This window comes from Periophthalmus magnuspinnatus, chromosome 8, assembly GCF_009829125.3.
Source record: "Periophthalmus magnuspinnatus isolate fPerMag1 chromosome 8, fPerMag1.2.pri, whole genome shotgun sequence".
NCBI lineage: Eukaryota > Metazoa > Chordata > Actinopteri > Gobiiformes > Gobiidae > Periophthalmus > Periophthalmus magnuspinnatus.
In genome coordinates, this window is record NC_047133.1 from 8596354 (window position 1) to 8610559 (window position 14206).

Sequence of the window (14206 nt, forward strand, 5' to 3'; positions counted from 1 at the left end):
GCCATAGACTGTATGAAGAAGTGGACTAAGTGAGTGTGACGTCACCTGTAGCGTTCGGCTCCAGTCAAATGAAGCTCATCGCAGCTAGCGGTTACAGGAGCAAATTTGGAGTTAAGTCCCATTTTCCAAATAGTATCATAGCAACCAAAGAGTCAATCCAGAGCGAGGCTGATGAAGGTAACGCCCCTTGCCGTCCGCACCACTGGTTTGGCACAGAGCAGACACTTAGCAACAATGTCAATCAAACCTGTTGCTAAGGCTAGCGGGAGTGACTTCGGAGAAAGAAGGCGCCTGATTTGTCTGTTATTAATGTTCATTTCTTGATTTACGGACACAGTAGCTGTTGGAATTCCAGCTAGGTTTGATGAGCTTCATTTGACTGGAGCCGAACGCTGTGGGTGATGTCACACTCACTTAGTCCACTTCTTTATACAGTCAGTAAAACAGGGTTGTAGATGAGTTTGTACAAAATTCTAATTAGGTCTTGTGATCTAAATCTGCTGTACGTATCATTCCAAAAATATCAGCAGGAATAGTTTTTCTCTTGATTCCGTATAATCGATATGTGCATCATTTTTGTCCCTATGTAAGTCGATGTAAACAGTATCTGCCTGGTGTTGTGATATGGGCAGACTCTGTGGTAGCTGCTCTTAAACACTGATCTGAGTGTGAGCGAGGGATGAAGAGGAGAGCTAGAGGCCCTCACAGCTGTGTAATCGCTCTGTGATGGCTTATGTAACACTCCACCCCTCCTCCTCTTCCTCCTCTCCTCATCATCAAGAACCCTGCACGGCCACCAGGAACAACTCAAATACAGAAATGATAGACGAGGTTTGGGCATACATCTAGCTTTTTTTTTTTCTTATTTTAGGTTAGTGCGATACGGCCGAAGAATGAAATCTCAATTTTTGTGCACAATTTGGCGGATAATGATTTGACTGCTAGTGTTTCAAACAGAGGGAGCTCATTATTTTCATTTTTATAACATCTTACGATTGAAGCCATTGTAAACTGCCTTCAATTACATGGATTAGCCCTGCTCCGCTAATAAAAATGTGAACGCGTTTCACAATAAACCTACATTTAGCACGTTTTCACATTATTAAAGATGATTAAAGCTCCTATATTACACAAAATGGACTCTTGTGAGCTTTAAGTCATGTTATAATGTTGTTTCCTCCTCAAAAACACACCTGGAGTTGTGTTTTGTTTCATTCACACATGTTTGACTAACTCTGCATTATTAGTCTGTTCCATCTCCAATGCTCAAAAAGATCTATTCCACCTTGTGATGTCATGAAGGGGTAGTTTTCAAGTGAACAGCTACTTTTTACATTTTAGTTCAGCAGAGATTGACAGAGATTGACAGTTATAGATCTGAAATGATTCTAGTAAAAGTGTGTGGAGTTTAAAAACACAGTGGAGCACTTCCTGTATCACCACATGATGACATCACAAGGTGGAACAGAGTGTTTTCTGTTTGAGAACGCAACCTAAATATGCAAGATTTGTGTGTTAAACATGTGTGAATGAATAAAAACACAACTCCAGATCTGTTTTTGAGGAGGAAATAACATTATAACTTAGATCAGAAAACTTAACCCAACCCTATTTTCTATTTTCTTTTTTGTCTCTAGAAACATTTATCTAGTGACCAAAGAATTCTCTACAAATTATAATTATAACTGTTGTCATTATTGGTACAGTGTGAAATGGGTCTGATTTCTACATCTCTCGACAGAAGGAGCAGGTTTGACAGATCAGATCAGTGATTTCCACAGAGCGCTGCTTCAGAATGTCACAATCACAGTTTTACCCTTGAATTTGGATCCCTGATGCAGTTTACACATTCCCGCTGTGTCCTTCTCCACTAATCTCCTCTCCCTTATCCTCTCTCGTATTTCTCTTTCATCCCTCCCTCTCCCCTACTCTCTCTTATCCTCTCCTCTCTCTCCCTCTCCATCTCTTCTCCCTCTCTTTTCTCTGTATTTCATCCCTCTCTATCTATCTCCCTCTTATCCTCTCCACTTTCCCTCTCTTCTCTCTCTTTCCCTCTCTTCTCTCTCTTTCCCTCTCTTCTCTCTCTTTCCCTCACTTCTATCTCTTTCCCTCTCTTCTCTCTCTGTCCCTCTCTTCTCTCTGTATTTCATTCCTCCTTCTCTATTCTGTCTGTATTTCATCCCTCTCTGTCTCTTCTCCCTCTCTTCTCTCTCTTTTCTCTGTATTTCATCCCTCCCTCTCTCTTTCCCTCTCCCTCCCCTCTGTCTCTTCTTCCTCTCTTGTCTTTTTTCCCTCTCTTCTCTCTCGATCCTCTGTTTTTCATCCCTCCCTCTCTCTCCCCTCTGTCTCTCTCCCTCTCTCGTCTCTTTGTATTTCCTCCCCCCTCCCTCTCTCTCCCTCTCTCTTCTCTGTATATCATCCCTCTCTTTCCATCTCTCTCTCCCTTTTTCTCTCTCCCTCTCTCTTCTCTCTGTATTCCTCTCTCTCGCTGTCCCCTTCCCCTCTGTCTTTTCTCTCTCTTCTCTCTGTATATCATCTCTCCCCCTCTCTCTTTCCCTCTCTTTGCCCTTTTTCTGTCTCTCCCTATATCTTCTCTCTGTATATCATCCCTCTTTCTCCTTCTCTGTCCCTCTCCCTCTCTTCGTCCCTCGCTCTCCTCTCTCTTCTCTCATCCCTCTCTGTCTCTTCTCCCTCTCTTCTCTCTGTATTTCATCTCTCCCTCTCTCTTTCTTCCCTCTCTCTCCCCTCTGTGCCTCTCTCTTTCTCTCTTCTCTGTTTTTTTCCCTCCCTCTCTCCCTCTCCCCCGTCTTCTCACTCTCTCTTCTCTCTATATAACCCCTCTTTCTCCTTCTCTCTGTCCCTCTCTCTTCTCTCATCCCTCACTCTCCCTTCCCTTCCCATCTCTCCCTCTCTCCCCCCGTCTCTTCTCTCTGTCTTTGTCATCTCTCTGTCTCACCTTTCTCTTTTTCTCTCTTTCCAGGTCACATCCATCTCCAGCTTCCTTTTGTTTTCCTTCTTCTTCCACGTGTTAATAATTCTCTCCATCTTTTGATCGAGAGTCGAAGTGTCGAGTGCGCGCTGCCGCCTGCGTGCTGCTTTGGACCTGCTAACGAAACCCCCCTCTCTCCGAAACCCGATGGAAACGACAACGAGAAACGACAACGAGAAACGACAACGTCAAAAGATACACACACACACACACACGCTACAAGCTCCCGACGAGAACGAGAACTTTAGCAGTACCAAAATGGAGGATTGTGTAAATTAGCAAGCTAGCGGCACCGTCACTATCCGTATCATTCACTTTTACATAGACGCACAGCACACTTCGTTCGACGTGTGTAGTCCATGTGTGCATTGTGTAGTTTGTCATTATAGGAGGAGTGTGATGTGGTTCACTTTTGAAAAAAATAATCGAGAAAAAAAATTTCAAAAGCCATCTCCGAATGGTCATCGAAAAACCCGAGGACCAAAGGCTCACGTTAAAGACTCGAGAAGAAGAAAACGTCACGATGTTGATACTTTTTTCTTGTGGTAGATCCGTAGACAGACTTTGCCAACTTGTGGTGGTGGAAAACTCCTGGCCATTTTTTTGTTTTTTGAAAGAATGGTCGATATTGATGTCAAGAGGACTAAGCATGTTAACGCAACCTAGAATCGTGTCCCTCTCTTACTCGTTTTTTTCTTTAAAATCCACGTTTTCCGGAAGAAGTTTGGGGAATTTGTTTGAAAGACTTTGCAACATTCCGGACTTTTGGAATATCTGAACGGGAAGAAGCGTGATTTGACTGGAGGACGTGACGTTTTTAACTCATCCGAGGACTTTGATTTCCGCATAAAGGACTCCCACGTCAGTATTGCTTTTACCTGTGTGTGATCGTTTTGTATTGTCGGGAATTGTGCATCACTTCTGTTCGTTCCACTCACCTCGTTGGCATCCACAGACTTGGGAATTCTTGGGGCCAATCGTATTCTTGTCCAGTGTCTTTAAAGGAGCCATGATGTTTGACTGTTTATGTGTGAATGGTTACGGTAACAGTCGCCGCGTTTGCATTGAGCGGTGCGGCACGGAATGGACCGGCATGACGCGATTTGGTTCGGGGTCCAATGGAAAACCGTGGAAATTTTGATAATGCCTTGAAGGATTGATAACACTTTATAATAACTAGACTAAATTCAAAGTTTACAGCCGCTTTACCTGATTTTCACTGTCTTAAAAACAAATATCAATAACAAAACAAATTCATTTTAAACAGTTTGCAGTTTTTCCTTGTTTACTTTATGCGTTCTGAACATCCTAATGACTCACCATGATGAGTTTTTAAGCACTTTTTTACCATCATGGTGATACTAGCAACATCTAGCATGCTAACAGTGCACTTCAGATTCTTAGACAAACATAAAATGCAGACAGTACTTATACAATGCACATGTAAGGGTAAATTTTGCTCAAATACAGCGCTCTGAAGGGGGAGTTGACTTAGCATGGAGAGCAACGATAGGGGAAACTCATATTATGTTTTTGCAGTTAATGCCCCATAGAAGTAAAACCCCCGCTTTTTAAGGTCTAGTTATTATAAAGTGTTATCGAAAGATTCAATTCAAACTTATACTAGGACTGAATGCTAAAGAAAAAAAGTGGGTGATGGCGTTATATAAGCACCAGTACAGTCCTGTTTCAAAAATACAAACATTTTAAAACAGTTAAAATGTCAAATATGCCGAAAAAGTTTAGTCTACACATCTGATTAGAAAAGAGGTCCTGTCATTCTCAGGCTAATGATCTTGAACTCTCTCTGGTTTGGACCAATGGTGACAAGAAAACATAACAGTACATATTTACAATTTAAAACACTGTAGTTCTGCAGCAAAAGGTAATAAATAACCTTAAGTATCTGGTTTTGTCAGTCGATAATCCTTATACCAGGGGTGTCCAAACTTTTCTCATTAAGGGCCACAGCTGAGGGCCGATTGAGGGCCATAGACTGGTCGCCAATACAGTGAAAATCTGTGTTATTATTATAAGTTACAGTGAATCACTAGACCTTTATTCATGCTTACACCCTCAGTGGGACATATTAAATATTTGAGATGGGCATTAAGTAGATTTTCAGAAATGTACAGTAAAAAGTACAGTTTAAGGTAATATGGGCCAATTCACCTGGAAGCTTGAGGGCCAAGAAAAATTGGTCTGCGGGCCGCATTTGGCCCCTGGACCACAGTTTGGGCATGCCCGCATTATACCAACTATGACTTTTACTTCAAATTAACACATTGTCCATCTAGAGTGGTTACGGTAATGACTTTTTTGGACACTCAGATAAGAAAACACCAATTTCATCTATATCCAATTTAACCTATTTTGTATAATCTGTATATTTATGTATTTATTTATTCATATTAACTAGTTTATTTCTCTATCACTTCCAAACCATTCCATATATTGCAATCCCAAAAGAGTTACGTAGGTGATATCTGTTTTCGAGCTCTTCGTAGCTAAAATCAAGCTAGCCCAATCTGTTCTTCAAAAAGCAGGCTGTACTGTACCTACCTGATCCGCGTCGCTCCGCTCCAATGCAAACGTGTTGTGCGTGTGCCTCATTGCACTGTATGGGGTCATAGACATTAGTTTGTATTGTCTATGCCGTCTTGAATCAGCTGCCAATCATCCTCCCTCCTCCTCTCTCTCTCTCTAACCCTTTGCCTGATGTAAGTAACTGTGTTGACTGTGTAATTCTTTCAGTAAATTTGTGTATTGTACGTCCGAGGGAAAAAAAAAAAAAAAAAAATTGTTGACACGACGATGATTGAAAAATAACTCTTGTGGGGTTTGTGCTTTGATTCAATTTATGAAGAAAATACTGATAAAAAAAAGCTCATGGGATCACTGCAAAATCACTAAATCTACACAAGCTGAAATCAGTTGAATTCAGAGCAGGAATCTTGATTTGATTTTGTCTGATTAAGATTAAAATATTTGTTTTAAATTTAAATTATCGCTTTGCTTGGCATGTTCCACCGTATGGCATTAAACCTCTCTATCTTATTCAGTTCAGATAGCAAAAAAAAAAACATGCAATCTTACTGTGAGCAGGTTCGCCTCTCCACAGATCTGGCTCGCAGCTCGGGTTGTTGGTATGAAATGCTTGTCGCTATGGAGATGGATAAGTTACATGCCGCACTGTGGAACGTTCTAGGCAAAGCGATATGATCTCCATGGCAAGCCTTTTACCAAAAATGTTACATAGTGAAGAATTCTTGCTAAACAAAGAAACGGTTGCCTTGGATACAGAATAAACACTTCTGAATGTCCTTGTTTTCAGATGGGTGTGATTGACAGGTGGATTAGCCAATCAGGGACAGGCACGGTCCAACTGTATCGGAAAAAAATAAGGAAAAATATCTCACAGGGAGCTGAAAAACATGGCGGATTTGTGTCGAATCAATGAGCAAAGCGTTAAACTGTTAATCTGAGGTGAGAGGAATTTGATTTTATTTTTAAATCAGAGGTGACCAATCAGCTCCTTTGTTTCACGTGCGTCACTGAAATAAACAAATCTGATTGGACGATCACGTTTGACCGGGCTTGAGACGCAACAGAAGGAGTAGGGACCAGACTGATATCAATCTGTATAAAAATCCAAAGAGATATCAGTCACATTTGCAAAAGAAACTGCATTTTTTTTTTTACTTGAAATTAGAAACATCTTGAATCACTTCCTAAAATCTCAATAAACAGTCAAAAATCCTGATTAATATTTTGAATTCACACCATTTTAACTCGTGTAGATTTGATGTTTTTGCAGTGTTCTCGTGGCAGTACAAATTCAGACTCCCCTAAAGAAAGAGTAAGACTTCTGCACTTGTACTTGGTAAGCCCTAACAGAATCCATGTGTGTCTCCTGTACTACGTCTACTACAATATCTGCTCATGTACTCTACAAAACAAGTACTACAAACCCAGCCAGGCGAAATACTTTGCTTTTCCATTGCCCTTTTCTGCCCGACAACTCCAGACCACTGAGTCCGATACGTGTTTACATGTCCTCGGTCGCAACTTATAACAACATATAGAGGTTGGTTAAACGTGTAACTTTTCTCGTCTCCGTGGAGATGTTATTGCTTTGCCTGGAATGTTACACAGTGTTGTATTAAAAGTATCTAAATTTCTTTCATTACGGGTGTTTTTATTGCTCAAAAATGCGGTGAAACAGTTCATGCATTTTTACTGCCGATCTGATCTGTAACTTGGTCACCTGGTAGCTTGTCTCCATGGATATAGTATATGTAAAGCCATACTGTGGGACATTCCAGGCAAATCACTAGAAAAGTTCTATAGTGTGGCCTTTAACGTGCCAGATTTTTCAGATTTTATAAAAATATGATGCCATATTCCCGGCCAAAATTCACAATTGTTGAACTTTGAACATCTTGCGAATAGTCATAAGTCCTCAAAATGGCATCCACTTGCAGGAAGAGGTGTCTGGGGAGGGGGAGGTACAGTATAAGCGTCCCAGCGATGACAACCTCCTCCTAAATCTGCTCTGAATAACCCTAAGAAAATGAGATAAGACGAGCATCAGTTCATGGGTTTCAGAGCAATGACAAATGTGGACTGTTGCCATAGCGATTACCAATTGAAAACAAAACATTATAGCTTAAAAATGGGGAAAAAAAGTCCTCAGAGTGTTTCGTGTTATAGCATACGAACACGAAACTGAAACCCATGAATAGCTAAAGTTAAATTAGAAGTTGTTTGACTAGCTGTACGTTGCTAACTCCGACGTGCTAACAAACATTAGCATTAGCATTTGATTAGTTACATTGACAGGTATTGGCTTTCATCTTGGTTCAGTTTTGCTGTGTCTCTCAAGGCAAGCTAGCAATCAATCAAATATATGTCCTCCCTTGACCTTTAAGCAAGCTAGTAATTTATGCTACGCTAGTTAGCCTATTAATTACCTCAAAACAGCAGTAAGTTTTGTTTTGTTTCTGGCAAAGTAAAAGACTCAGTCAAACTGTATTGATACTTTGCAGTGACGTTACGCTGGGGGTGTCCTTCCTGTATGTTTATGGTGGAATGTTGAGTGTTACTACGGCGACACAATGCACACATTAGCAAACGCTGTCAAACAAGTTTAAAGATGGTGTGAAAGTTGAAGAAAAAAATGCAAACTGGCTTTAAACAACACATTTTCAGAAACCTGTGATCAGCGACAACAGCAAGGTGAAACTGAAAAACTGTTGGCTAACGCTAGCTAGCTTGTGATTGCAATGAGAGAGACTTGTTAAAACAGTAAAAATCAATCTCACCTGTTGTAGATCCAGCTAAATCAGCTCTTTCTGGTCAGAATGTGTTAAAACAAAGCTCAAATTAAAGCCTAACAGCGCTTCAGACAGAGCAGTGCCTACAGTTAGCATCACACCCCCAAGTAATGTTGATGACATCAGCTGCAAAGTATCAGTTGATCCACAAGGGGGATTACGTGGACACAGCAGCTCATAGAATAGCCTACACTATAATAATATAAAAAAATAATTAAAATCAAATTAATTAAAGTAGAAAAGATCGCAAAATATCGACCGCTGCAATTTTCATTTAAAGTTTTACCAGATGATTTACCTGTCTTATATAGTTCTGGTCTGGCGTTATTGATCAGCTTGTACACAGTATTGATCCAGTGGTCCGGAGTTTCACATGATTCCTCGCTTCTTCCTGGTTAGCCGTAGCATTAGCGCCTGGTGATAGATTGCATTATGGAAGCTAGACATTTATTTGGCACTGCCCTGTTCTGTCTGATTAATGTTGATTAGCCATTTTGCCCTGCGGCCGCACCTGCCTCTCAGATGTTGACGCTGGATTTAAACAGCCAGGGGGCGCTCTGCTCTGATTGGTCGAAGTGCTGCTTACTGTGTCAATATCCATCCAACATTTAACACTTGTGTCCGATGGTTAATTACGTCGGCTAAAGATTTTCTACACATAGATTAGTCATGCATTTGAACGGAGACGCTACACAGAGCAACATATGAAGGCGATAGTGAACCTTATAGAGACTTTTGACCAAGTTTAACTAAATGTATAACTAAATATCAAATAGTTTAGGGTTAAATGCTGTCATATATATGTCACCCTACTTTATTTTTATATTTAAATGATGTTTTTTCTGCAGAAATAGTGATACTTATAGGCTATGTCATCCAAAAATATGCCTATATCAGTATATCTGCAAGTTTGGAGAATATTACATCAGATCAGTGGTGGAACGTAATGAAGATAAAGTACAAATGTTACCTATTTGTACTTTACTATAGTACATTTTAACCTGGGTACTTTTTACTTTTATTTCTCTAAATTTCAGAGCAGTATCTATTTTCTACACTATGTTTTTGAACTGGACTGAAAAGTAAAAGATTATTTTTTATTTTTTTTATTTTTTGAGACTTGCTGGAAAGGCTGAGGGTTTATTTTTAGGTTTGAAGTTTAAGTTGGAATAAATAATACATTTTTTGGGTTACGAAAAAAAAAGAAAACTGCTCGAAAAAAACAATCAATTCAGTTGTTTCTGCTGAACAAAATTCAACACAAATCTGTATCAAAATCAGTACATTTGAAGCTTCATAAAACCTCAAAAAAATGTGCAAAATACTTTTACTTTTTACTCTTTAAGTACTTTTTTTAATATCAAAGTCACTACATTTAAAGCTTTATAAGATCTCAAAAAAGTGCAAAGGTATATAAGTGGTTATCGTCTCATTAGCGAGCTTGATTTATTTAGTTTCCTTGTTATATCATCGACCGTTCGCTCTCCATGAACACTGAGCAGGTTTATCTCATTTAGTTAATAATAAGGTCGTCATTATTGCCTCCACTGGGAAATCTGTCCTCCGTTTTCAAATATTAAGCAGATGATAACAAAGTAAACGTTTGACCGACAGCAAATTAACCAATCAGAGCAGCCCTTTACGCCCGTCCAGCCAATCAAATCGAGCGTCCGCCGTCCTCAAATCCCCGCCTTCTTTTCCAATTTCCTGTTTTGTGTCTCTCTCGCCCGTCCGCTGTCCCGTTTCTTGTTGTGTTGTGCAGTTTTGAATGGCCTGGGGGACCCTCGTTTGCATGCTTATATTAACATGAATGATGTCAACTTGATGCAATGAAAAATTATATAAGTGATGCTCTGAGCAAAGATCTGACAATGAACTTGATACTAATACTACTAATGAAACTACGACGACTAAACAGAGACCTAAAACACAGTAACGTTGTCTATGCTGTAAAATCTTTCTGGAGAAAAAAAAAAGAAAAAAAAAAAAAAGAAATTGGTATCCTATTTTTATTTCTTTTTATATTTTATTTATTGAAGAGGTTTAATTTTTTATGGGTTGAAATGGGGCGAGGGTGCAAGCGGGTGATCGTTGTGTCACTTTGGAGAATGAAGAAGTGTGTCTGAAGCATTGAGAATGGAAATAATAAAAGGATATGTACCATCCGGAGTTTGTGAGTCCAGTTTTTTTCACAAGACGTTAAAGCTACCATCTGTAATTAGACTGGCTGACCCGCCCCCTGTTGTATTCTCGCGTGTGGCCACTAGAGGCTGTCTACGTTACTGCTGTCGGTTAGTGTGCCAGCTTTGGTCTGATAGAAGAAGAAAACGGTTTGTTCAAATCTGCCGTCTACTGGTCAAACAAACTTACACGTGGTAGCTTTAAAATGTTCCTATTTTTCCTTTTCCTTTCTAATTATAACTTGGTTTGGTGGAACGGCGGTAAAACGTTATATCAGTTAAGTGACAGCTTGTCCGCCATCTGCTTGTCGCCATGGTGATGTCTTTAATCTGGCTGGAATGTTCCACAGCATGGCGTTAAACTTATCAGTCTCCAAAGTGACAAGCAGGTGAGGAAGGCGGACCAAGTTACAAGTGCTGTCCGTGGAGAAGCGAGCCAGCTCACGTTAAGAGTGCACAATTGTTTTACAGCAATAAAAACACCAGAAAAAAAAGTTGAATGCGCTAAAATTATACATATTGAAAATAAAGAGAGAATATTCTGCAAAATCTTTTTTTTTTAGCTTTCTACCATGTTACACTGTTGTTTCCTCATCAAAAACATGTCTGAAGAGGTTTTAAATGTCATCCATGCATGTTTGAGTAATTTAGTGATCTCTTCTTATGGTTAGCTATGAGATTCTGTGCAAGGCTCCGCCCACATTAACCATAAATATACAAAAACATGATACAAAACTGTACACAGCAACTTGATAAACCTGATGTGATGTGCAGTCGTTTCATTAGCTTGACGCAGGCTGATTGTGTTTGTGCTAGTGCTCTGAAGGGGGAGTGACTTAGCACGGAGAGCAAAAACGAAAATGAAACTTAGAAAAGATGCGAATACATTGTTTTGGGTGAATATAGCATTTTCAAAACAATAAAAGGAAACATTGTGATCTAAATATGTTTTGTGTTTGCAGATAATACCCCACATAAGTGAAATACCCCCACTTTAAATCACAGAGTAGAAAAATGGTCCATGTGCATTTATTCTTGAGATGATATAAAGATTGATAGATTATATGAAAACTAACTCTATGGAAAAAGAGTGGATTTCTGCAGCAGTTGGAGACATTTCATCCGGTGATTGACAAGATAATGAACAACTGGAAGCGGCCGATTTGGATTTGAAAAGATGTTTTTGAATTATGTTTTACAAAGTTGAAAATTATACATTTGGAAATAACTGCTGAGTCATGTTCGTCTTGATTATTCCACTAAGTGTCAATCAGAGATGCCTTTTCATTCATAATTACTTCCAAAGTGCTGCAACTTTTCACTGTTTAAAGTTTTTAGTTTGTCTACATTTCAATTTCAGGCAAGACGCTGTCCCCACGTTGCCTTGTGTAAGTGTGTGTGTGTGTGTGTGTGTGTGAGTGTTTGGGGTGGAAGGGGCCGATGACACAGATCGGCAACCTTACTTCCATCAGTCTACCCCAGGGCAGCTGTGGCTACAATGCTTCATAATAATTATCTAGGTCCTCAAATTGTGTTAAAGGTCCTATGTTATACAAAACTGACTCTTGTGAGATTTAAATCATGTTATAAAGCTGTTAACTCATCAAAGACAGACCAGGAGTTGTGTTTTGTTTCATTCACATGTTTGAGTTACACTTTATTATTAGTTTGTCTTCATCTCCAAAGCTCAAAATGCTCTGTTCCACCTTGTGATGTCAAGAAGTGGTAGTTTCCAAGTTAACAGCTACATTTTACATTTTCCTCAGTAGAGTTCGGCAATTCCAAAGCTGAAATCCTCCAAATGATTCTAGTGAAGGTGTGTGGAGTTTAAAAACACACTGGAGCACTTTCTGTATTACCACATGATGACATCACAAGGTGGAACAGAGTGTTTTCTGTTTTAATGAAGAACTCAGCCTAAATATGCAGGTTTGTGTGTTAAACATGTGTGAATGAAGCAAAACACAACTCCAGGTCTGTTTGTGACGAGGAAACAACATAACAGAGATTTTTTTAAAAAAAGAATATAATATTGTACTTTTAAAAAACAAAAAAAAAAAAAGATATTACTCTTGGCATAAATTTATATTTGACCAAAATGCTGCTCCTGTGAACAACAATATGCAAAAAAGTAGGGCTGAACTACTTCAATTATTAACTAATATATATATATATATATATATATATATATATATATATTATTAGTATATTTATCTATCTAATCTAATTTATTTTTATATTATGGCTCCATTCCATTTTAAAGATGCTCTATATTTGCCTGGAATGTTCCGCAGTACGGCATTAACATTTGCATTATAGATTGTTTAAAAGACCAACGGAGGAACAGAAGAGTGGCGTACCCTCGACCAAGAAGTTACACAGTGCAACTTTAACCTGTATCTATTTGTTATTTTATATGTTTTTTATGAATACTTGTATGTGTAAAGCATCATGGGAGAGACATTCTATTAATAAATGTTACTTACTTACTTTAAAGCCACAGTTTGTCACTTTTAGACCAACAAATATTCTAAAATAAAGTTGGGTGTGTGCATTGGACTGAAAAACATAGATAAACATGCATTCTTAGTCTCAGCAGGCTTGCATCTCCACAGACCTGACTCCTTTGGCTTGTTTCCATGGAAATTTTACTATTTAATTTTCCACAGAACAGCATCAAATGTATCTAGAATGGAGAATGTCCCAAAGTGTGATTTTAACTTTTACTGTTTTCATGGATGTGACACCTCCAAGTTCCATATTGTAGCTTTAACTCACCCAGCGCTGCATTGTACAGATGAGTATTGTGGTTTGTGTGTCTCTACATATTTAACTCGGTGCATGTGTGTGATGGGGCAGTGTGGGGGTGGGGTGAGGGGTGGGGTGAGGGGTGGGGTGAGGGGTGGGGGCGGGCTGGAGGTGTGGACTTCTCTCACACACTGATGCTTCTGCTGGTGGTGCTATATTTAACCTGGGCCTGAGGCGAGTGGCGCGTTCACACAGACTCTGGATGTGCCCCGAGCCAAAGCAAAAAACCCTGTACCTGAACACAACATCCACTCTCACTTTGAAACAGTAGCTCTGTCTGCACACGGACAGAGGGGGGCGCTGTTTTGGGGTCTGTGCAAGGAATCACACTTCAATCCAGATCAAGATTCAGTAGTTTTTACTGGAAAGGCAAGGCAAAGTTTATTTCTATCGCACAATTATCATAGAGATGGAATTACCTTGTTTGGCAAAGTAATTCCATCTCTATGACAAGCAGATGGTGTTCTCTCAGTCTCTAAAAGTTACAGAGTACACCTTTAAACACCAGTATTTAAGATGTATTGTTGTGTTCATACCTGCAAATTTCCCCGGCTCACAATACAAACAAATCAGAACATAAACAGTCACAAATAACCACCATAAAATGAACATTAAAAGAGAAGAGTGCAGAATAAAAACAGAACCGGAGCCTGGATTTAAACATTGTCAAAGTAAAGGCCTGTCTCACATCTTCAGGAAGACTGTTTGAGGTTTTAGCCACATAAAACTGAAACACTGATTCTCCATGTTTAGTCCTGACTCTGGGCAGCAGCAGGAGGCCGGTCCCTGAAGTCCTCAGAGTGTGACATGGTTCATGTGGCACTAACATGTCAGAAATGTACTTTGGTGGTGGTCCATGGAGAGACTTGTACACGACCAGAGCTGCTTTAAAG